Source organism: Pteropus medius, unplaced genomic scaffold (genome assembly GCF_902729225.1).
Source record: "Pteropus medius unplaced genomic scaffold, Ma_sr-lr_union100, whole genome shotgun sequence".
Lineage (NCBI taxonomy): Eukaryota > Metazoa > Chordata > Mammalia > Chiroptera > Pteropodidae > Pteropus > Pteropus medius.
In genome coordinates, this window is record NW_024349797.1 from 18,145,179 (window position 1) to 18,167,166 (window position 21,988).

At 46.8% G+C, this 21,988-nt stretch overlaps 1 protein-coding gene across 1 annotated transcript in view; it reads left to right on the forward strand.

Moving 5' to 3' along the window:
• CUNH14orf132 (chromosome unknown C14orf132 homolog) overlaps nucleotides 1-21,988 on the forward strand; it is a 124,725-nt gene that overhangs the window by 66,094 nt on the left and 36,643 nt on the right. The window lies entirely within an intron of this gene.

The following is a 21,988-nucleotide window of genomic DNA, read 5'->3' on the forward strand; positions in this document are numbered from 1 at the left end:
TTGGTATTGGTGGTAGCAGTGGTGGAAGGGGCACGGGGAGGTGCACTAGACAAGGACCAGATTCTGCAGGGCTCCTAGGCTATCTGGGGAGCGGCTGGACTTCATCCTGCAGGCGGTGTCCTCACACTTCACTGTGCCCCAGAATCCCTGCGGGTTCATTATGAGCAGTTCATTGGCAGCCCTGGCTTAGCAGGCCCGGGCAGGCACCCGGAAGTCTGTACCTGACAAGCATAGGTGATCCCCCTGCACGAGGTCCCAGGAGCCCTGCTCCGCATGGGAGCTCCTGACCCGCCCCCACCCCGGCTAACAAAGACACGGGCCAACCACACGGTAGAGCTTCAATGCTCTTGGTGGCATTCACGCCATCATCTTATAAAATCAAGATTCAGGGCCTCCAGGAAAATAAGGGCTCAGCCCCTGTTGTGCCGTGACCCACAGACTAGGCTCAGAGAGGGAAGGAGCTTGCCTGCAGTTGCCGCCCGTGTCCACCAGGGGCAGAGCCGAGGTTGGGAGGCGCGCGGGTCCCCTGCCCTCCCTGCCACGGACGTAGCCGTCTCTCTGCAAAACTGTGATTGCGTAAAATTCGCGTCTGGCCCTCAGCGGACGGTCGAGGCCCAGGACCGGTCAGCAGATGGAGCCTCTGCTGTTTTTCCCCACAGAGCATCTTAGCTGGGTAAAACGTTCTTGGGAGCTAGTGGCATGAGTCAGAGCACAGAAATAACACATGCCTAATATAACCTGTGGAACAATGGAACACAGACATCCACCCGTCTCTCCTTGCACAGATAACACGTGTTGACCACTACCGAGTATTTTTCTGCAATTTTTCCCTTTTCATTTACTTATACAGCTGACACTTGAATGACTCATCTCTGGGGATTAGGGATGCCAGCCCCCACACAGGATTCTGTCACAAAAGGAAGGGAGGAGATGCTGGGTGGCGGTTCGCGGTCCGTGCCGCATCCAGTGTGTTATGTGTGGTGGTTTTGTGGGAAGTTTCATGTGGCCATTGAAGATAATAAATGAGAGCTGTGTATATACTTTGTATATACTGTGTATAACTTTTGACTACCCCAAACTTAACTACGGTCATCCTTTGGTATCCACAGTGAATTGGACCCCCATACCCAAATTCACAGATGCTCAAGTCCCTTATATAAAATGGTGTAGAACAATGTTGGCCTTACAAGTCTGAGGATTTCCAAATGCAGATTACAAATACTGGTTTTGATCTATGGTTGATTGAATCCAGAAATGGGAAACCTGCGGACAGTTGGTGGGCCGACTATGTATTTATTGAAAAAAATCCACATGTAAGGGGACCCACGCAATTCAAACCTGTGTTGTTCATGAGTCAACTGTCCATCATTTACATACATATATGCATACATATAGAGAGATTTTCGTCCCTCTGTTACTCAAGAATGGAATCATATTTTATCACTTCTATGAATTTGCTTTTTTTCACTCAACGATCTTCGTGGAAACCCTCCTCCCACACACACCCCAAGTCAATTGGCAGGGCACTCATTTATTATTTTTGATGATTGCATGGAGTTTCCCACAAAACCACCACGCATGGCATGGTGGATGTGGCATGGACTGTGAACTGCCACCCAGTATCTCTTCTCTTTATTTTTAGTGACAGAATCCCAAATTTGTTCTGGATAGTAATGCGCCCAGAGAATCCATTTCTCAGCCTTCCGTGCAATTAAGTGTCGTCATACACTTAATTAGGGGGCAGGTATGGTCCTTCTCCCAAACCTTGAATCATAGCACAAAAGAGGTTCCTGGGTCATTGCTGAGAAGATTTCATCTAAAGATGCGATTAAGCGTTTTGCATTTTATAAATTCGGTACATGCGCTGACGGGCTCCCTGGAGCGGCACTGGCGGTCAGACTTTGGGTCGCCGCCAGGCTAATGGAAACATTCCTGGGGCCTCTGTCTGAGCCCTTCCAGCGACAGGAAATTCACCCTTCAGTAGACAGACTCTTCCGTGTGGGGCTGCAGCTCCTTCTCCACCAGGCCGCTTAGGCGCAGGTCTCTGCCTCGTAGACAGCAGAAAGAGACCTCGCCGCCGTGAGCCCCCGCGGGCCGCTGGGGAAGCCTAGCTCTGCCAATTTCAGAGTTCGTTTTGTTCAGAGAAAGCAAACCATTTATCGAGGCATCTTAGCCAATTCGCAGGGGCCCAGTTTCTTATGCACTGGAGCCCCCTGCTGGTTACCCTCTGATGGTGCTGCCTAAATTGGACCCTCTGAGTTGGACAGCCCCCAGTATAAGATGTTCAGACTTTTTACCTGTGAAATCAAATCACATGACAATCAAAGTCCATGGAGAAGAAAGTGCCTTATTCCATCATGAGTGCTGGGGGTCGGCTATATAGGGGCGATTTAATTAGATTCCACTTCGCACAATACACTGGGGTGAATGCCAGATGAGTTAAAGAGTTACCTTTTTAAAAAGTTACATATAAAAATATGGACTACAAAAAGAAGTAGGAGAAAATATGGGTGCACATTAGTTTGATTCACTGTGGAAAATACATTATACACGAGGACCCAAAATAAGACTTCATGAAGGAAAAGATGAAGAGATCCGTGACAAGGGGCAATGTGTTCATTTCCTCACAGCAGTCGTCCTCCATTGAAACAGACGCAGGACAGAGATTTGCTGCAGGTCTGTTGGGAAGGGCTCCCGCCACGACACCCATCGGGGAGGGCGTCAGAGGAGCAAGGCTGGCAGTGCAGTTGCAACAGAGCCGACTGCACAGAGAGTTCTGGAACTGGAGTAGCACCTTCAGCTGTCCTGAACCAAACAAGAGGATCCTGCTCTCGTGTCCCCACATGGACCAGTCACTGGATGAGAGACGCCCCAGGGAGTCAGTTTTCAGGAAGAGGCTCAGCCGTGAGCCATCCATCAGCAGCCAATACCCCCGGCATCGGGGAGGTGGGAGCCTCTGTCCTGCAGTGGGAATCTGGGTGGCAAACGACACTGTCACCACACCAAGTCTGGCTGCCCATTCCAACTCATCTTGGCAACATTAGCGATTGATACTTTTAAATCTTTGACAGTTTCATGCGTAAAAATTACATAGTGTTTTCATTTGTAAAGACATCTTTTGTTCACGTATTTACCAATTTTCCCCATATTTTGCGACACGCCTATAAAATTCCTCACTCCTTTCTCTTCTAACTAAACTTGGCTTCCTATAAAGTGGGAGTTCAGATAACAACCAATCTACAGAGGTAACTTGAGAGCAAATTATGAGTTGAAGTCATGTCTTTTTCCATAATCATAATTACAAAGATTTATATGTATTCTTAAGAACTTAAAAACTTTACATTCTAATTTATTCTTACCTTCCATTCCAACCAGCTACATTTCATTTTGATTCCATTCTCTTTCTTAAAAGCCTGAAGGCAACAGCTTTGATAAATGCTGGCTGTCAAGTCTAAAATGATAATCAAGTATTTTTGAGAGAAATTTATCTTCTGGCAAAAAGACACTTAGCTCCATTTTTATATGTTCTGAAATTTACATTTGATCATTGAATCCTTTGTATACCCCAAAAATGTACGTGTGTGCTAACCTCTAAAAAAAAGCCATATTTTTTTAAGGATCACCTTCTGAGGAAAAATCATCACATTGTCAAGACATAAGACATTTTTAATAATGAATATAAATTTCATATGTTGGGATAGTGAGGGCATTCACAGAAATGCTATTGTGAAAATAGACTGGATGAGGCTGAAACTTTGAAAATCACCTCTCTCTGAGTAAAAGACAATAGACAGTTCAAGACAGGAAAAAATGAAAGACTCTTCCTATTACTTACATCCACTTAATTCGGTTTCACGAGTGGCTGTTGAATATCTATCTACTTTCTAGAACAGCTGTCCCCAACCTTTTTGACCCCAGGGGCCGGTGCTCCTATGAGAATCTAATGTCTGATGATCTGAGGCGGAGCTGAGACGGTGATGCCAGCACTGGGGAGCGGCCGCAAATACAGATGAAGCGTTGTTCGCTCACCCACTGCTCACCTCTGGTTGTGCGGCCCGGTTCCTAACAGGCCATGGACCGGTACCGGTCTGCAGCCTGGGGACTGGAGACCGCAGCCTAAGCTTGGATGATTTATGTCCATATTCCTCAATACAGCGTTCAAGGTCCTTTATGCACCTGCTCAGCCAAGCTTTGCAGACTATTCTCCTGCCACACCCACCACGCCCCTTAAAGTGCAGCCGTTAGGACCCTGGGAAGGTCCCAGAATGTGCTCCCCTGTCTTCCATCCCCGTGTGAGTTGAGTTGATGACACTCTCTCTCATTCACGTCTTCTTTCTCTGCCCAGTGAACTGCTGCTCAGACCTCAAGCTGCAGCTCACATCCTCTCTCTGTGTTAACTGTTCCCTCGCCCGTCCCCAGCTAAAGTTCCCCTTCTTTCTCTGGGTTCCCACAGCACTTCATACAGTTGTCCTTCCCCACTACAAACATGGTCCCAAATTCTTTAAGGGAGTGAGCTGTGCCCTCCAAACTGCGCAGGGCATGGCTGGTGGACGTGGGTAACACAAGCTTGTGAATGAGCAAATGAACAGAAGCAGTTAGTTCACGGAAGGTTTTCACAGACTTGAGGCGAGTTAATCATCACAACACCCTGCAGACTTGATACTGTTTTATCTTATTTTTTGTTGGAAATAAAAAAATGAGGAAGGGAGAGAGAGAGAGAGAGAGAGAGAGAGAGAATTAAATAAGTTCCTGCTCTCAAGGGGTTCACAAGCTAGTGGGGAAACAGAGATATTATAAGCATTTGACAGTAACAGAAGCCTAAATAAGACACTGCAGAATCAGTCTTAGAGACCAAGAGGTAAAAATAGATTAATTCCAGTTTAAGGAGAAAACAAATAATATTCACTTTGATTTTTCTGTTAGAAAAATCCTAGCAGTAACTTAAACACACCACACGGGGGCGGAAGCAGCTTGTTAGAGTTAGGATTTGATATTCTTTGGTGAGTTAGTGGCTGTCCATAATTCTACATTAGGTGAGGAATGGAAGGAAATTGGTTTCCTCGTATTTATGAAGTGTCTACTGTATGCTAGAAAGTTTACATGGAGTGAGTCCATTAATCCTCTAGTGCAATCGACCCCGTAGAGAATTCTTATCTGTCCCCCAAACCTTCTCTATCCACTCCTCAGCCCCAGAGGTGAAGTGACATGTCCGAGGTCACACATATGGTCATCAGAGGAGCTGGGACTCAAAGCCATGTCGGATTCCAAAGTCTGTTTTTTTTTTTTTCATTTTCCATTTTCTTTTCACACTTTTAAATTGCACAAATAATACGTAGATATAGTGCCATTGTTAATAAAGAAATTTAAGATAAAAAGTATGCCATCCTTGACTCCCACCCAATCCACTCCTCTTTCAAGGTACAGAAGCTTATACCTTTTGTTATGTCCCTTTTCAGATCTCTGCTCACGCATCTGGAAATGCAGAGATATCCATTTAAACACACATCGGTTCACATTGATTATTATTTTACTGCTGTGAGATACTTACTGACATAAAATACATCTTATAACGACACATTATGTTTGACATTTGATGACATATAGGATTTCCTGCAATAAGGAAGTGGGGTAATCGCTACAACAAGAGGGGTCTCTGATTGACAATTGTAATGACTGAGTGATGAGGTTCATTGTTTTGCAATTTACCCGAATGAAAGAAACTTAGATACTCACGGATTTCCACTGCTTAGCCTCCCCTTAGGATGTAGGAAAATGGAAAGAGGATGGCTCCCACAGTGACAACGACGAAAGTGCCAGACAATCTGTAAAATCATAACTTTTCTTCAGCCCTCAGAGAACTGAGGGTTGAGGACAACCAGCAGTTGCCGCAGGGCAATAAACCCTGCCACCCTCGGGGGCTGGTGACAACGCGGAGGAATCAGAACTCTTATCCATTTCCGGTAGGGACATCAAGTGGAACAGCCACTTTGGAAAACAGTTTGGTGGCTCTCACAGAGTTAAACATAAGAGCCAGCAATTTCACCCCAAGAGAACGGAAGACATATATCCGTATAAAAATTTGCACTTGAATGTTCACAGCAGAATCATTTGTAATAGCCCCAAAGTGAAAATACTCAACTATCCATCGATTGGTGAATAGATAAACAAAATGTGGTATATTCATTCCATGTAACGTTTTTCAGCCATAAAAAGGAATGAAATAATAATACATACACTGATCAACCTTGAAAAAATTAACCTAAGCAACAGAAATCAGACACAAGAGGCCACATATTTTGTGCGATTCCATTTATATGAAATATCCTGAATGGACAAATCCGTAGAAAGAGAAATTAGGTTACTGGTTGCCACAGAATGGGAGAAGGAAGAAATGGGGAGTAAATGCTAATAGATGTGGGGTTTCTCACAGGTGCGACAAAACGTCCTGGGGTTAGAGAGTGGTGATGGCTGCACGATTCTGTGAATATACTAAAAACCACTTGGTTGTACCCTTTATAATGGTAAAATTTTAAGGTATGTGAGTTATAGCTCAATCGAAAAATACTTGAATGTTTATAAGGGCTTATTTGTAATTGCGAAAAGAAAGAATAGAAAGAAGGAAGGAAGGAAGGAAGGAAGGAAGGAAGGAAGGAAGGAAGAAGGAAGGAAGGAAGGAAGGAAGGAAGGAAGAAAAAGAAAACCCTCACCCTCTCCAGTGGGAAATGGATAAACAAACTGGGACATGCGTGCAATGAAACGCTCCTCAGCAAACAAACAAACAAACAAAAAAGACACCAAACTGCTGAGGCCCATAACATGGTTGTATGTCAGATGCACTGAGTGAAAACAGCCAGGCTCCAAGGGCTGCACACTGTATAATTCAATTTCCATGACATTGTTGCTAGGATAAAATGATAGGGATAGATAACAGAGCAGTGGATGCTTGTAACTGGAGATGGGAGTGTTGACTACAAAGGAACGTAGTGCAGGGCGCTTTGGGGAGGCGATAAACTCTCGCGTGCCTTGATAATGGGGGTGGTTACATGACTGTGTTTATCGAAACTGAGAATCGTACACTAAGAAAGATAAATGTGACTTTATGTGACTTATGCCTTAATAAAAAATATGCGTAATTTCTTTAATGTCTTAGAAACCTTGCATGTCAGTATTTGAAGTACAACCTGTTTCGAGAGCCGCATCGCACCCCACACTGTGAACAAAGCCTAGTTCATTTATCCCTTCCTTAATTGGTGCTCACTGAGGTTGTTTCTTTCCTCTCCTTTCCTTTTCTTGCTGTTATAACATTGTTTCCATAAATATTCCTGATCTTGCTTTCTTAAGCCATCTGTTTTTATTTTCTCTAAGATATGCATCTACTGATGGAGTTCCCAGGTCAAGTTCTACCCTTAGCTCTGCTGCATTTAGACAACACAGACGGCAGCCTGGAGCCTTCCCTCTGCAGCCCAGTGTGGGCTGAATACTGAGCACTGCTGCTCAGAATTTCATCTTCTAAGGGTTGGTTACTTTAAAATTCAAAGACTTGTCTCCCGCATTGTTGCTTTGTTTTCTTGGATTGAATTGACTGACTACGTATATATGACTACATATACAAGGGATATATATATATATATATCCTTTTCATTTATCTTGCTTGCCTTCCAACAATCCCGTCTTTTGGGAGGTGGCTGATAGATTTGATTCTAAAGTTACACAGGATGTTGTGGGCAGCAATACTGACATTTTCTAAAGTAATTCTGGACGGCCTCAGTCTCCAAAATGGATGGCTTTCTTTGCTACGCACAGATTCATGTGGGATTCCTTGTATCTAATTGGAAATCACTAGGAAGCGTTGGTTTCTCAAGGTGATATCTATATCTGTATCTAGTATCCATGGAGACTTGAAACTGGGAGGGACCCACTTACACCCGTAAGGGAAGGAACCATGGATGAAGTTATTCATTATAGAATACTCAGTGTGTAGCACAGTGCCCAGCATGTAGCAGGCTCCTCTAGGTCACTCAGTGGAACCTAACCCATCTCTTTGAGTATTTATACTCACAGGCTTTGGTGTCAGACGTCCGTCTGCTATGGCCCTGCAACTCCAGGCCTTCTTTCTCCATCTCCATCTTAGAGACGGATCGACTACAGGAGTAGTAACCTACTCAGGTGAGCTCAAATACAAACGGGTTTACTAAAATGTTATGAAAGGTTCCAGAAAGTCTGATATCTGACATTCGAGGACTCCCTCCCGCTCCTTTCGGTCATACCTGAAACCCAAGGTTTATTGAGACCATCAAACTGGGAGAGACGTGGCTCTCTCCTTCCTGGTCGCTGTGTTCACTCCCCCAGTCCGTGGTGGCCATCTGTGACAATAGTGCCCAGGCATCTCCACTCTAGCGACATGGAGAACCCCCCCCTCTCCAAGCTCAGAGCTGCTCTGTGCCCTTCCTCAAAGCTCAGGAAAGAACACTCTCTCCCTCTGTGAGGAGAACCAGCTTAATCACGGAGCATGAAAGCTATTAAATTCTCTTTGAGGCAAGAGAGCTCCAGCCTGGAAATGGAAAGCATGGCTGTTCATCCCATTGGGCAGGGGAGAGAGGGGATGGATTCCTCCTCAGACTTACCGAACTGTCCTCAGCAGCCAAAGAAGCCAGATGCCAATGAATTTCTCGAACGCTCACCCTATCACATCTGTTTTACCCATTGGGCTTCTTCGAACAAAGTGTACCAAAGCTAAAAATAAGGTGGTCGAAACGACTGGAAAATGTTTGCATTTTACAGAGGAGAGACCAAGAGTTTCCCCACGATCTCTGAGCTTCTGGGAAGCTCACCAGAATTTCAGATGTCGCCCCACTAGGGGTTCAAAAGCCTGATGATTCTAGACTGTGGTTTCTAAACACCAGTCCCACCAAAGAAACCAGATCTCCTTTGACAAATGTCTGGTCCCCAGACTGGGACAGGAAAAGGATGATATGGGTCTATGATATCATATTATGTCTCAAAAGTAAATAAATGCTAAAAATAATAATAAAAAAATTAAAAAAGAAAGAAAACCAACTCAAAAGGGCTCCCAATGGCCAAATCTGAGACAACGTGAACATCAAAATAATCTAGTTGCTTTGGACCGAATTACCCCGCCTCCAAATTCATATGTTACAGCCCTAATGCCCAATAGAATGGCATTTGGAGACGGGTTCTTCGGGAAGTAATTGGGGTTAGACGAGGTCCTGAGGATGGTCTCTTACAAAAAGAGACACCAGAGAGAGCTTGCTCTCCCTTTCTCTACCCTCGGCCCGTGTGAGGATCCAGCAAGAAGGCGGCCACCTATGAATCAGAAATCGAGTCATCACCAGACACAGACTCTACCGGCACCTCGATCTTGGACTTCCAGCCTTCAGAACCATGAAAAAGAAAGCTCTGTTATTTAGAAGCCACCCCATCTACGGTACTCTGTCAAAGTAGCTTGAATGCTCTGGGACAACAACTAAGGGACATTTTACAAAACAAAAATGCCCAATGAACCGTTCCAGACCACAGGAGACTAAAAAGCAGTAAAAATTAAATGAATGCTTAATCACAAAATTGGAGCCTATATTAGAATGAAAATAACCAAAAAGGGCAGTATGGGGCAATTGGTAAAATTTGAATAAATTCTATAGATTAAATAATAGTATTATATCAATGCTAAATGGTCAGATTTTGATACTTATATTGCATATTGTTCTTAAAAATACATAGTAAATATTTATGGGTATGGATACATGATATGTGCAACTTTACTTTCAAATAGTTCAGAAAATTAATAATTTGGATAGGCATATATGTAGAAAGAGAAAGAGAAAGTAAATGCATCCAAATAATAATTGGTGAATCTGAGTAAAGGATACGTGAGAGTTCTTTGTCAAATTCTTGCAACATTTTGGTGTTTAAAATTCCATCAAAGTAAAGGACTAACCCATAAAGTCCAAAGATAATTACATTCACCCATGCACACTCAATCAGTAAGGGGAAAACGCCGAATCCAGTCATACAGGAAGAGTCCCACACTTCGGGGGCCAGCTAGCTCCACACATCTGTTGAGTTTGCACAGCTGTAAAAACCTCGTCATTGTCAGTGGGGCATTTTCTGTGTCACCTCCATGTAGCAGGCGGAGAAAGAATGCTGACAAAAACTACCCACGTTCTTATACCCCAAGCAAGATTCAACTGACTTCTTATATGTCAAGACTCTTTCAACTGCAAATGGCAGAAACTCTATTCAAACTGGCCTGGCAAAAGAGATTTACTGACTCACTTAGCTGCAAGTTCCAGAGGCTCAGAGCGTGTTATCATAAACCTGTCTCGCTCTATCTTTCCGTCCTGACGACCTTGGCTTTCGGGCAGGCTCTTTCTTTCCCAGAGCAAACGCTTCCTGCTGCTCCAGACTTGCTTTCTACCGGCTTCGTGTCCCCAAGGGAAAGGAACTTTTTTTTTCCCTAGTAGTTCTAGAGAAAATACTTGTTTGACGCTTATTGAAATACTATGTCCATCCTTGATAGGTTGCGGGTCACGGAGTAACCGCTCTGGCGGAGAAGTGGGGAGGCGGAGGAGCTGTAACCCGGTCTAACTGCTCTCTGTGTGGCATTTGGGAAAGTCTATTCCCCCGGGAAAAGACGGTGCCGAGGGCAGACAAGGCGAAGATGACTGTGGGCAACCGCACCCCACAATTACCAACTTCCACACGGCGCGGCCTTCCTGCCCCTTCGAATAGTGCCTCCTCCTGCCTTCCGAAATAGAGACATCCTAAAGGCGCACCGTCGCCAGATCAGAATCCATGATCCCGGGCGAATTCCACTAACCTCTGTTAGATCTCAGTGTAGCTGCCAGAGGTCCGGCAACATCCGGCTGCGTGATCAATTAGCTCCCTCTCTTCACACATCCCTTGGATAACAGTGGAGAGAGAAAGAAAAATTGCTACAAATAATCCCACTGGGAAAAGAAGCCAAGAAGAAACGATGTAAGACTGCCCCTTGTCCACATCGTCTAGCTTAAGGAAGGACTGCTTCGTGGTGGTCGACGAGTTCCCAGGGCGGCCACTTTGTGCAGCCCCTGCTTCTCCTCTCTGAGGAGATGGCCCTCATCTGCTGACCTTCACGACTGGGTCACGAAGGATGCTCCTTTGGAAGCTGTGTGTCTTTGGCAATCCAGGTCCCACTGGTGCAGGTTCAAGGCTTCCTATCGCCTCCAGGGCTGAAAAACTCTGGCTTGCAGTTGCCTAGGCCTGGGATGTCTCTAGAAGTCCGATGGCCTTATGAGTTCATTCAGATCCTAGTCCACTTCTTTTAGGACAGCCCCTCAGACCAGCATCCACATGGAGAACTCTATTTGCAGTGAGGGTCCTTGCATCCGGGTCACGGCTGGGAAATGCCATGGGTTAGAAACGGGCTTCCCTCTGTTCCCTTGTCTGACTCTCGGCCACAGGCAGAGAGGCCTCTTTTAGGAAACCCAGCTTTTTTCCTTGCTCGTCACTTGGGTGGGCCGGCTTCCATCAAAGCTCGTCTCTTTCTCGTAAGAACTTACTGACGTCCACGAGAGGTAGGCACCCATCTGCCTTCCCCAGCCACACTTTAAAGCTCAGCGTAGGCACGTGGCCCCCGTTCCAGGACAAGCGAATGCCCAGCCAGCTGTTCTCTCCCATATGACAGGGACGGCCAGCGTCCCTACTGCAGATGGGGAAATTCTCACTGTTCCCCACCATCTGCCATTCAGCTGATTCCTCATTTGAGGTTCTGTCTATTGCAACCCCCCATTTCTGCGACCAATTTTGATACTGAGTCAGACTTTTTCATTTCAAGAGAGGAGATGAAACTCTAATTTATTTTCTCTAGTAGCTAAAAAGTCCAGGCGTAGGTGCGCCTTCAGGCACCAGAGGATGCGGGTGCCCAAATGCTCATTTGGATAAGTTCTTCTCTTCATCTCTCGGCTCTGCTTCCCTGTAGGTTGGCTTTGGTGGGAAGATGGCTGCTAGCAACTCCAGATTTACATTCTACCGGCTCAGCAACCTCTCAGAAAGACGGCTTCTCTTCCCGCTGAAAATTCCAGGGCTAACTCTCATTGGACCAACTTGCAATTATGTGTCCACCCTTGAATCAAGTTCCTGTGATAGCTGGGGGGTAGGGTCAGCCCTGGTTGAGTCTCAGCTGGGCAGAGAGCTGGGCATGGGGATTACCCAAGGAAAATTGGGGCACTGTCACCGGAAGAGGGAGAACGGATACTGGAGAGGCACGAAGAACAGACATCCATTGTAAGAAGAGGCAGCTGTACTTAGAGAGCACAAAGAAAAGGGGAAGGAACAGTGCTGGAACACCTGCTATTATTACAAGAAGCGACACGCGACGGAGAATGTGGACGCTCAGACAACTTTGTTAGAGGAGGGAGAATTTATTAGGCAGGCGGAGAGCGTGGGGCTTTCGACAGACCCAAAGCACGAGCTCTCCTTGGTTAGATTTCTGACAGCGTCTATACCTCTGCAGAGTCCATGTAAGGGGCGTGTGATTCCTTTGTCTGAAGTTCTATGAGCCCTACGTGACTCAGGATGGCGAGGGGGAGCTGCAGGTGGGGGGAGGGGCGGCAAGGGGGGAGGAATTTCCAGACCACTGGTCTTACCTATTTACAGGTCGTTTTGCCTTGCAGAACCCGCAACCTTGGCGTTATCGGTACCTTTCTAGGATTCTCGGAGAGACGGGACACGGAGACTATAAGCAAGAAGTAGCACTTATTGATGCCGGCACCGGCTCAACGGATTCCTATCCAAAGGCTGAGCCCCGACTGTAACATCACAAGCAGTTTTACACAGTCTTGTTATTTCTGCACAGCTACTGAGATCAGGAAGAGCCTTACTTGGAAAGTAAGCCGCGAATCAACAGATGTGAGCTGGAGGGTCCTGGGGGGTCGGGGAGGGGGCAGTCAGGAATGGGCTTTAACCGGCCAGGCCGAGTCGGTCGTTTCTACAAGCCCCTTCCTTTGCATTTTTCAGACGCCTCCTCTCCTCTCTTACTATGTGACCTTCATCTTTTTATTTTTTCGATGTAAACTTTTGAGCATCCAGTTTTATAAATAATAGCAGGTAATTCTTATGAAGCATTTATTGTTTACCAGGCTTCGCCCTTTTCCTTCATTTAATCCTCACAACTCTACAAGGTGAATACTAATTGTCATCCCTAATTTACAAGAAACTGAAGCGCAGAGCAAACCTTTCAGTTGCTGGCAGAGCTGGGCGTCTGTCTTAGGCTCCTACGGTGGTTGTAACAGAGAACCGCAAACTGGGTGGCTGAAAACAATTGGAACATATTCTCTCACAGTTCTGGAGGCCGGACGTCTGAAATCAAAGCGTTGGCGGGGTCACCCCCCTTTCTTGTCCCTCCCCAGCTTCGGTGGCGGCCGGCCCTCCTCGGGGTTCCCTGTCTCTGCCTCTGCCGTCACATGACCATCTTCTCCCTGTGTTTTTCTGTGTCTCTTCTCTTCTTATGAGGACATCGATCATATTAGATTAGTGTCCACCCTAATGATCTTATTTTAACTCGATGACTTCTGCAAAGCCGTCCTTTCAAGTAAGCTCACATTCACAGGTACTGGGGGTTAGGATCTCAACATACCTCTCGTGGGGACACAATTCAGCCCATAACAGCATCCAAGCCAGGCCTGCTCGCCGAGTTCTCGCTCACCTTTAACCTCAGGCCTGGGAGACAGCTACTGGAGTCGCAGCGTGGGAAGCCAGGTGTGTACCGTGTAGGGGCTTTTGCCGTAGAGGGAGTCACATTCAGCAAAGGGAAGCAATGAAGGCTCTGATTAAGGTGGGCGGGAACGCTGGGCACTACCCAGCCCCGGGGAGCTTCCAGCAGGAGGGGTGTCTCCAGGGAGGCCTGAGGGATGAGGGGGCAGGCAGGAGGCTGGCAGGGCTGGGAGGGAGGAGTGTGCTCCAGGCAGAAGGGAAACCACGGGCAAAGCCTGAGGGAGACAGGGATCGAGGCTTGTTCAGATGCATCACAGCAGCTCGGCGAAGCCAGGGCAGAGAACTCAAAGACGGAATGTGGAGGAGGAAAGAGGAAGCTGAAGAGCTGCCGTGGCGGAACTGGGAGGGTGGGGAGCAGGGCCGAGAGCTCACAGTGCCTCCTGGATATCACAAGGAGCACAGGGGACGAGTGCGGGTTCCAGTGGGGGTACTGATTTCAACCGAATCCTTACTGTCCTGTGAGGTCAGTGATATTAGCCACATTTGACACACATAGAAATCGCGGCTCTCAGAGATCGATCACTGAGGCAGAGGGAAAAAGTGGCAGGCTTGACTCTGGAAATCCCCCCCAGACACACCTTACTCCTGGGAGTGGCAAGGGACATCTCCCCAGGCCGGATGCTGAGTTCAAGTCCTGCCCTTCCAACTCATTAGACTTTAAAGAAGTCGCTTCTCCTGTCCGGTCAGCGGCGACTATGACACGCAGACACCTGGAGCCACAGGGCGGCTATTGGGAATCACCAAGAGGTGGGTACAAAGGGGCAGCCTGGTGACCTCATGATTGCCACCATCGTCCTCGCTGTTGCTCTGCTTACCAGGAGACAAGTGGATGTGGCCGCCCTGGGCAGGCAGGGCTGGAGGAAGAAGCATTTCCTGCGTCACGGTCCTGCTGCCCTCCCAGAGCCCTCCCCGCCCCCACCGCCAGGTCCTCTGGATGTAATCAGCGCTTTAATTAAAATGAGTTCATCAGAGGCTAGAGGCGCAGTCAACAAAGGAAGCGAAAACGGCAATTGCCTTCTGGGGACAGTGCCTGGGGCTTTGGAAGTTTCTGGAAGAGAAGCAAGTGTGGGGGTCTGAGGAGGGAGCAACGCCTCCTGTCTGTGTGTGAGAGACACAGACAGGTGTGCATGGATTTCCGAGCGGCTTGCGGGACGTCCGAGGCTAAGGGCTCCACTCCCCAGATTCCTATCAAGGTCCTTGCTCCGGATGCCAGGGGCCCGTGGGCTGTGTCATTTCTAGACAGCGAAATGGACACGGCTGGCCTTGAAATATCTTTCTGTTTTGTTTATGTGGACAGCTGGGGACTTCTTTTGATTAAAGTCGCCACTGGTTGGAGCGCACTGTCTGTCTCCTGTGCTCGCCTGCCCCAAACCTTCCCTGAAGGCCACAGAGCCAACCCAGACCCCTCCAGACCTCCCGCCTCCTATCCAGCACCACGGATGGGCTTGCTGCTCCGGGCTATGCCTCTCCAGTGCCCTTCCACAGAACGCAAGCCACACGCGCAACTTAAAATTTTCTCGTAGCCACATTAAAAAAGGCCGAAAGAAACAGCTGACATTGATTCTAATAACATATTTTATTTAGCCCACTATATCTATAATATTGTCATTTCAACATGCAATCAATATTTAAAAATCATTACTTTTTTATATTAAGTCTCCCAAATCCTGTGCGCATTTTACACATTTGTCTCCACTCAGACTGACGGTATTTCAAGTGCTTAATGGCCACGTGTGGTTGGTGGCTACCTCATGGGACAGGGCAGGTCCATACTGTGTTAATGTTAGGGGATGGCCTTGTCTCCATTTATCAGCTGGCCCAGGGAACCCGGCACAGTGCCTGGCTCTTGGTAGGAGCTTAGTAATTATTGTGGAGTGAATGAATGGTTTATGAGGGTCCTTCTGCCCTGGCACTAAGAAACGGTGCCAGGAGTTGTGGGTCTCTAATTCTCTGAGTGGGACAGAGCCCCAGGAATCATGCTCCGAGTTCACTTTTCCCTCCCATGCTGCAGGAGCCCCGCACCAATGAGGAAACAGAGGGCCCAACAAGTGAGCTTCCAGCATCTGGCGTTCAACTCATTTGAAATATCAGCCTTGATGCATATGCATGGGAAGGGAAAGCAGGTGAGGCCATCGAGGGGGACAGAGGAGACATGTTACTTCCGATGTCCTCCTACTTAATTTCATCCATTCATTTATTCAACCATAAATGCTCGCTAGCATATTAGTTTGTTCATGTACAAAACATTCTCAGAGCGCTTCCCTTAAGCCAGGCATTTGGAGGTACCGGTGTGTTTCATGGATGAATAAGAAACCATCTTCCCTCGGGCTCTGTAATCCTCTGGTGAATGTGAATAAACCAGAATAGGCACAGCAGATGAGCAATCCCCGTATAAAACGAATACCTCCCCCGCCCCACCCCCGCCATGGACTTCCTCTAACCTTCCCCCCTTCCATTGACAGCACACCTACTACGTGCCAGACACGATGCCGGACACTCTTTCCATCATCTCATTCAATCCTCCACTTTTAGCGATGGAAAAACTCTGGCTCAGAAAGGTTAAGCGCCTTGCTCGATGTCATCCAGCTGGCAGGTGGCAGAGCCAAGATGCAAACCCGACTCTCCAGCCTCCCCAAATGGGTTACTGTGGACCATCTGCTACAGCTCCTTCTCATCGCCGTCAAAGCTTCACACAGCTCTCTCTACCTTTTCCAGGCACACAGTGCCCAGCACACAGTAGATGCTCAGGAAATACATACTAATGAGTAAATGGAATACTCGTTGAATTAAAGAATGAATGACTTCTTTCTTCACTTTATCATGGTTTGTTTTGCGTTGGTCCAATTAAAATATAGGTCTCTGACAGACAGGAACCACAGGGTCGAAGACATGTGGACACTGCAATCAGCTGGATCTGGGTTCAAATTCTGACTTGGCCCATATTTGCAGAGGGACCTGAGCGAATTTCTGCAGCTCTTTGAGCCTGTGTTTTCTGGGGTTTGGAGGCCACATATGTGAGATGCTATGCCTGTGTGCTCAGCAAAGACCCATTAAGTGGAATGCAATTTCATAACAGAGGCCCAGGGAGGCCTAGAGAAGAGAAGGCTTAATTTTGGCTGAGAGGGAGATGGGCAGGCATCCGAACCATCTGGGGAACAGTTATGATTGCATGGTCTCCTTCCAGAAAATTTAATTTGGGAAGAACTGCCTTTTAATAAGGTCCCTGGTGATCTGGATAGTGATCTAGGGATTGCTTTTTGAAAAACACCATGGGAGACCCTGCGGTGAATGGTCAGGAAAGAAACGTGTCTTACTGAGAGAGCTGACAGAGAACGGACTGTTGGGGCCAGCCTTCAAAGCACAGCAGGACTTCCTGTGCGTTTTGCTGTCCCTGAAGCTGCCCTTAATTTTATCTGCCACCAAAAGAGGAACGGGTCCTGAGCCACCTCCACCCAGTGATGTGCCTTGAATAATTCATCAAGTCACTCAGTGAGAATCTCATGAATTCTTAAACACTTTTAAGGGCCTCCCAGGGCCTCCGTGGCCCCCTGCCCTCCCCATCTGAGCCCCAGATGAGGCTCAATGGCAGGGTCAGACTTCCTCCCTTCCTCTTCCTCCCCCTCCCCTCCCCCACACTCTGACCTTCAGGCTGAATGAAAACCTTTGAAAGAACAGAATGCTCCTCCTCTCAGGATCTCAAGTTCTCTGTGCACATGAATTATGTATCCAGCACTTGGCATCACAGCAGCCTGAAGATTGTCCCCGGAACTCAAATCCTCTAAGTGTCCGTGCAAAGATCTGTCCCCTTTGCCGTCCCCACGCCAAGCTGCCAGGACTGAGAGCATGCAGATGGCCTGAGACCCAGAACGCTCAGAGGCCACGGCAAATTGTCTCTTCTAACAAGTAAACGAACGCAAAAATGAAGAAATGTTATGGGAAAAATAAAATAAGGTGCTTTTTTCTTTTACGGACAGGTTACTTAAGCTAAGGAAGGCCTCCTGAAGGAGGCGGCTTTTGAGACGAAACCCGAACCATCAAAAGAAAGATGGTAGAGGAAGAGAGCTTAAGCAGAAGGAAGAGCAAAGACTCCGCCCCTGAAGGAAAACGCGTTTCTGTGCTCCCGGGACACAAAGAAGCCCTGGTTTATTTAGTGAGCTGAGAGTGGGTGGAAGGCAGAGAGAAGCTGGAGGATAAATCGGGTCTGCCGGCCCTGGTGAGGCCTTCGGGCAGTAAGCGAAGGCACCTTTTCCTCTGGACGGACACAGCCCCTCGCCTGAGCACAGGATTCCACGAGAGGTGCGCGGATGGCTTTTAACCCCACTCACCTCTCTGCCAGGCACTGTATGGAGTGTGCAACACGCAAGCTTGTACACGGAGGACCATTATCTGCTCGTGATGCAACTGGGTGCAAGGGGGAAATCATAGCTCAGTGCTGGCCAGGTTAAATATGAGATGCCACTAGCCACCCAGGAGAAGGCGCTGATTAGACAGACGGACGGAGGTGCCTCTCTGGTGCTCAGGACAGAGGTCTGCATGTCCTCACTGGATCATCATAGGCTTGGATGAGGTCGCTCAAGGACCTCTACAGAAAGGAGAGTGGTACTTCTAATGTGCAGATCTGTGAGGTGCTTACGCTCAGTGGGTGGGACCAGCAAGGTGCCTAGGCATCAGAATTCCAGGGGACACACCCTCTCAGGGTCACCTGAGTGCAGAGTGCTACTTTAAATTTTGTGTCTCCTTAAGTCTCGTCTCAGTCCTGGGCAATTCAGTGGAGAAAGGAGAAGTCATCATAATAAATAATGCTGGCACAATTGGACATCCATTTGGGAAAGCAAAGAAAAAAAAATCTCAAGCTTTACTTCACGACATATATAAAAAGGAAAATAGGTCATAGACCTGAACATAAAAGCTGTAACTATAAAACTTCTGGGGAAAAAAGGGAGAAAATCTTCATGACCTCGAGGTAGGCAAAAATTCCTCAGATAGGTCATGAGAAGCATAATAAAAGAAAAAAAAAGATCAATTAGATTTTATCAACACTAAGAACTTACCTGTGGAAAACACCATTAAAAAATGAAAACACAGACTAAGAGAAAATATTTACAGTACACATTCCTGACAGAAAACTTGTATCCAAAACACATACACAACTCTTACAAATCAATAATAAAAAGCCAATTCATCCAATGTTTTTAAATGGGCAAAAGATTGGAACAGACCCTACACAAAAGAAAATATACAAATGGCGGTAAAGAATGGCAAGCAGAAGAGACATTCAATATCACTAGCCACCAGGGAAACGCACATCTGAACCATAATTAAGGACCAGTTACACCCACTAGAACAGCTAAATTAAAGACAGTGGGAGTGTCAGCTTCTGGTGAGACCTGCAAGACCACGTCTGCCCTTCTGCTAGCGATGAAAGAACCGGGGCAGAGAGAAGGAGGAACTTGTCCGAGGCCCCACAGCCTGATGGAGGCATTGACTACATGGCGCTGCTTGAGGGCGTTTGGGTTTAAAACATAAAAACAAAACAAGCGAACAGATAGACATCCTCAGCTCGCTTCCTGTCTTGTCTCTCTTTCTCTTCATGGCTGAGTCCCAGGAGAGGTGTGGGTTCCCCACAAGCAAGGTTGGGCCTGCCGGGCGGGTCCCCGCAGAGTGTTGTCTAGAGGAGACGTCCACTCCATCATCACCAGGGTCACCAGGGCGGCGAGGGCTGCAGGGGCGAAGGCTCCGCTTCTCGGCTGAGCCGCCTTGTGCAGGTTCCTCCACCTTCATCCTTGTCCTGCCTGTCACCCAGGGTCCTCGCAAGGAGAAAATGAAGACATGGACGTCTGCTGTCACCACACTTATCAAATCTAGTGCTGGTCAGTGCAACAGGCAAGGCAAGGAAATAAACTCTAGGTCACCGGAAGAAAGCGATAGAATAAATGATATTTCTGGAGATCATAGCCCCTCTCCTTATCCGCGTGGGTGTGTTCCAAAACCGCCAAATATATGCCTGGAACCTCGGATAGCACCAAGCCCTATATATAAACTATGTTTTTTCCTATACATATATAACTTTTCACTTACGGGAAACACTTTATGTCTTCTCTTTGGCACGTCTGATCGCCAGCAACACTACTCTTGCACTTTGGGACCATTATTAAGTAAACTAAGGGTGACCTGAACACAAGCACCGCGACAGAGTGGCAGCCAGTTTCATAACTGAGACGGCTGCTAAGGGGCTAAGAGGTGGAGGGCAGACAAAGGGCCGATTCACATCCCACGCCACACGAAACAGGATGGCGCAAGGTTTAGTCATGCTACTCAGAACAGAGCACGACTTCAAACTTATAAATTGTGTATTTCTGAAATTTTCCATTTAATGCTTTCGGGTGGCAGTCGACAGCAGGTAACCAAAACCAAGGGAAGAGAAACTGCCAATGAGGGGGACGAGGTGGGCCAGCAACGAACGTGTGAACCTCGAAATGAAAAGCACGATACCATTTAGAATCACTGGAAAAAAAAGAGAGAGAGAGAGAGAAACACTGAAATGTGAATTTAACAAACATGTCCGGGAATTATGTGCTGCCGACTACATCAAAGATGTCAATAAATGGAGACGTATGCCGCCTTTCTGGATTAGAAGATTCGCAGAGTAAATATGTAATTTCTCCCCAGTTTGATACATAAATTTAACAGAATCCCACCCGAGCGGGACTTTTTGTAGATACGGACAAACTTATTTTAAAATTTATATCAAAAGACAAAACAGAACTAGAGTAGGTGAAAACACTTTTGAAAAAGAAGAATAAAGCGAGAGGAATCAGTCTACCCAATTTCAAGACTTATCATCCAGCTAGCGTAGTCAAGAATGTGGTATCAGCGAACAGACAGACACATAGATCAATGGGACAGAATAAAGAACCCAGAGATAGACCCACACAAACAGGCTGGATTGATTCTGACAAGAATGGAAAAGCCATTCAGTGGAGGAAAGATGGTTTTTTTGACAAGTAGTCCATAAGCAAAATATGAACCTCTACAGAAGTCTCACACGTGATATAAAAATTAACTCGAAATGGATCATGGACTTAAAATGTAAAACATAAAACAATAAATGATTTAGAAAAAAACACAGGAGAAAATCTTCAGGACCTAGAACTAGGCAAAGAGTTCTTAAGAGTTGACACCGAAAGTACAATTCATAAAAGTAAACAATAAACTGGATGTAATCAAACTTTAAAACAGCTCAAGCAGTCGGGAGGAGGGAGCATTTGACTTTCCTCCTCCTTTAAGTCTTCCTCAGGCCCTCGGGGGTTTGATGGTACCTCCCACATTGGGGAGGGCCACCTGCTTTGCTCACCAATTCAAATGGTCATCTCTTCATGAATATCTTCGTGGACAAAGCCAGAAATAATGTAAACCAGCTATCTGGAACTCCCATGGCCCAGTCAAGTTGACACATAAAATTGACCATCACAGTAACTAAGTCAGAAAAGCATTAACAAAGGGAGAGACAGACAACCATTGGAACAGAACAGACAACAGAGAAACAGACCTACACCTGGATGGAAACGTAACAAGCTTGGTGTTGCTAATCAACCCCAAAGAGAGAAGGCTGGAACGGCTGATATAGGGGCTGGGATGTTGACTATTAATGCAGGAAAAATGAAATTGCTTCCTTAACCATTACCACTAAATAATCAGTTACAAAAAAGGCTGAAATACAAATAATAAGAAGCTACAGGAGAGTATCTTTATGGCCTCAAGTCAGGAAAGGATTCCTTAAACAAGAGTTAACTGTACAAGAAAATATTAATAAACTTTGACTAAATTAAAATTAAGATCTTTTGTTCTGATGTGTCTTCTTATAAGGGCACTAACCCCAACACAAGAGCTCTCCCTACTCGCTTCTCAAAGGCCCCATCTCCGATTACTATCACACTGGGGATTAAGGTTTTAACGTATGAATTGTGAGGGGAACACACGCATGCAGTCTCTAGCTGTCAGTAAGGCACTTGAGAAAGCTTGAGAGTCCCTAGGCACACCCCTCACAGGGGCTCATGATGACCATGGGTAAGAAGGCCCTGGGAGGGATACCACCGGGAGGGACAGAGTAATGAGACTCGGCAGAGCACAATCCATTCCCTACCAGGGAGCCCTCAGAGGAGGGCATGGCTCTCACCTGCTCTTCTGCAGATGAGCTATGAAGTCTGGGGTGCGTACA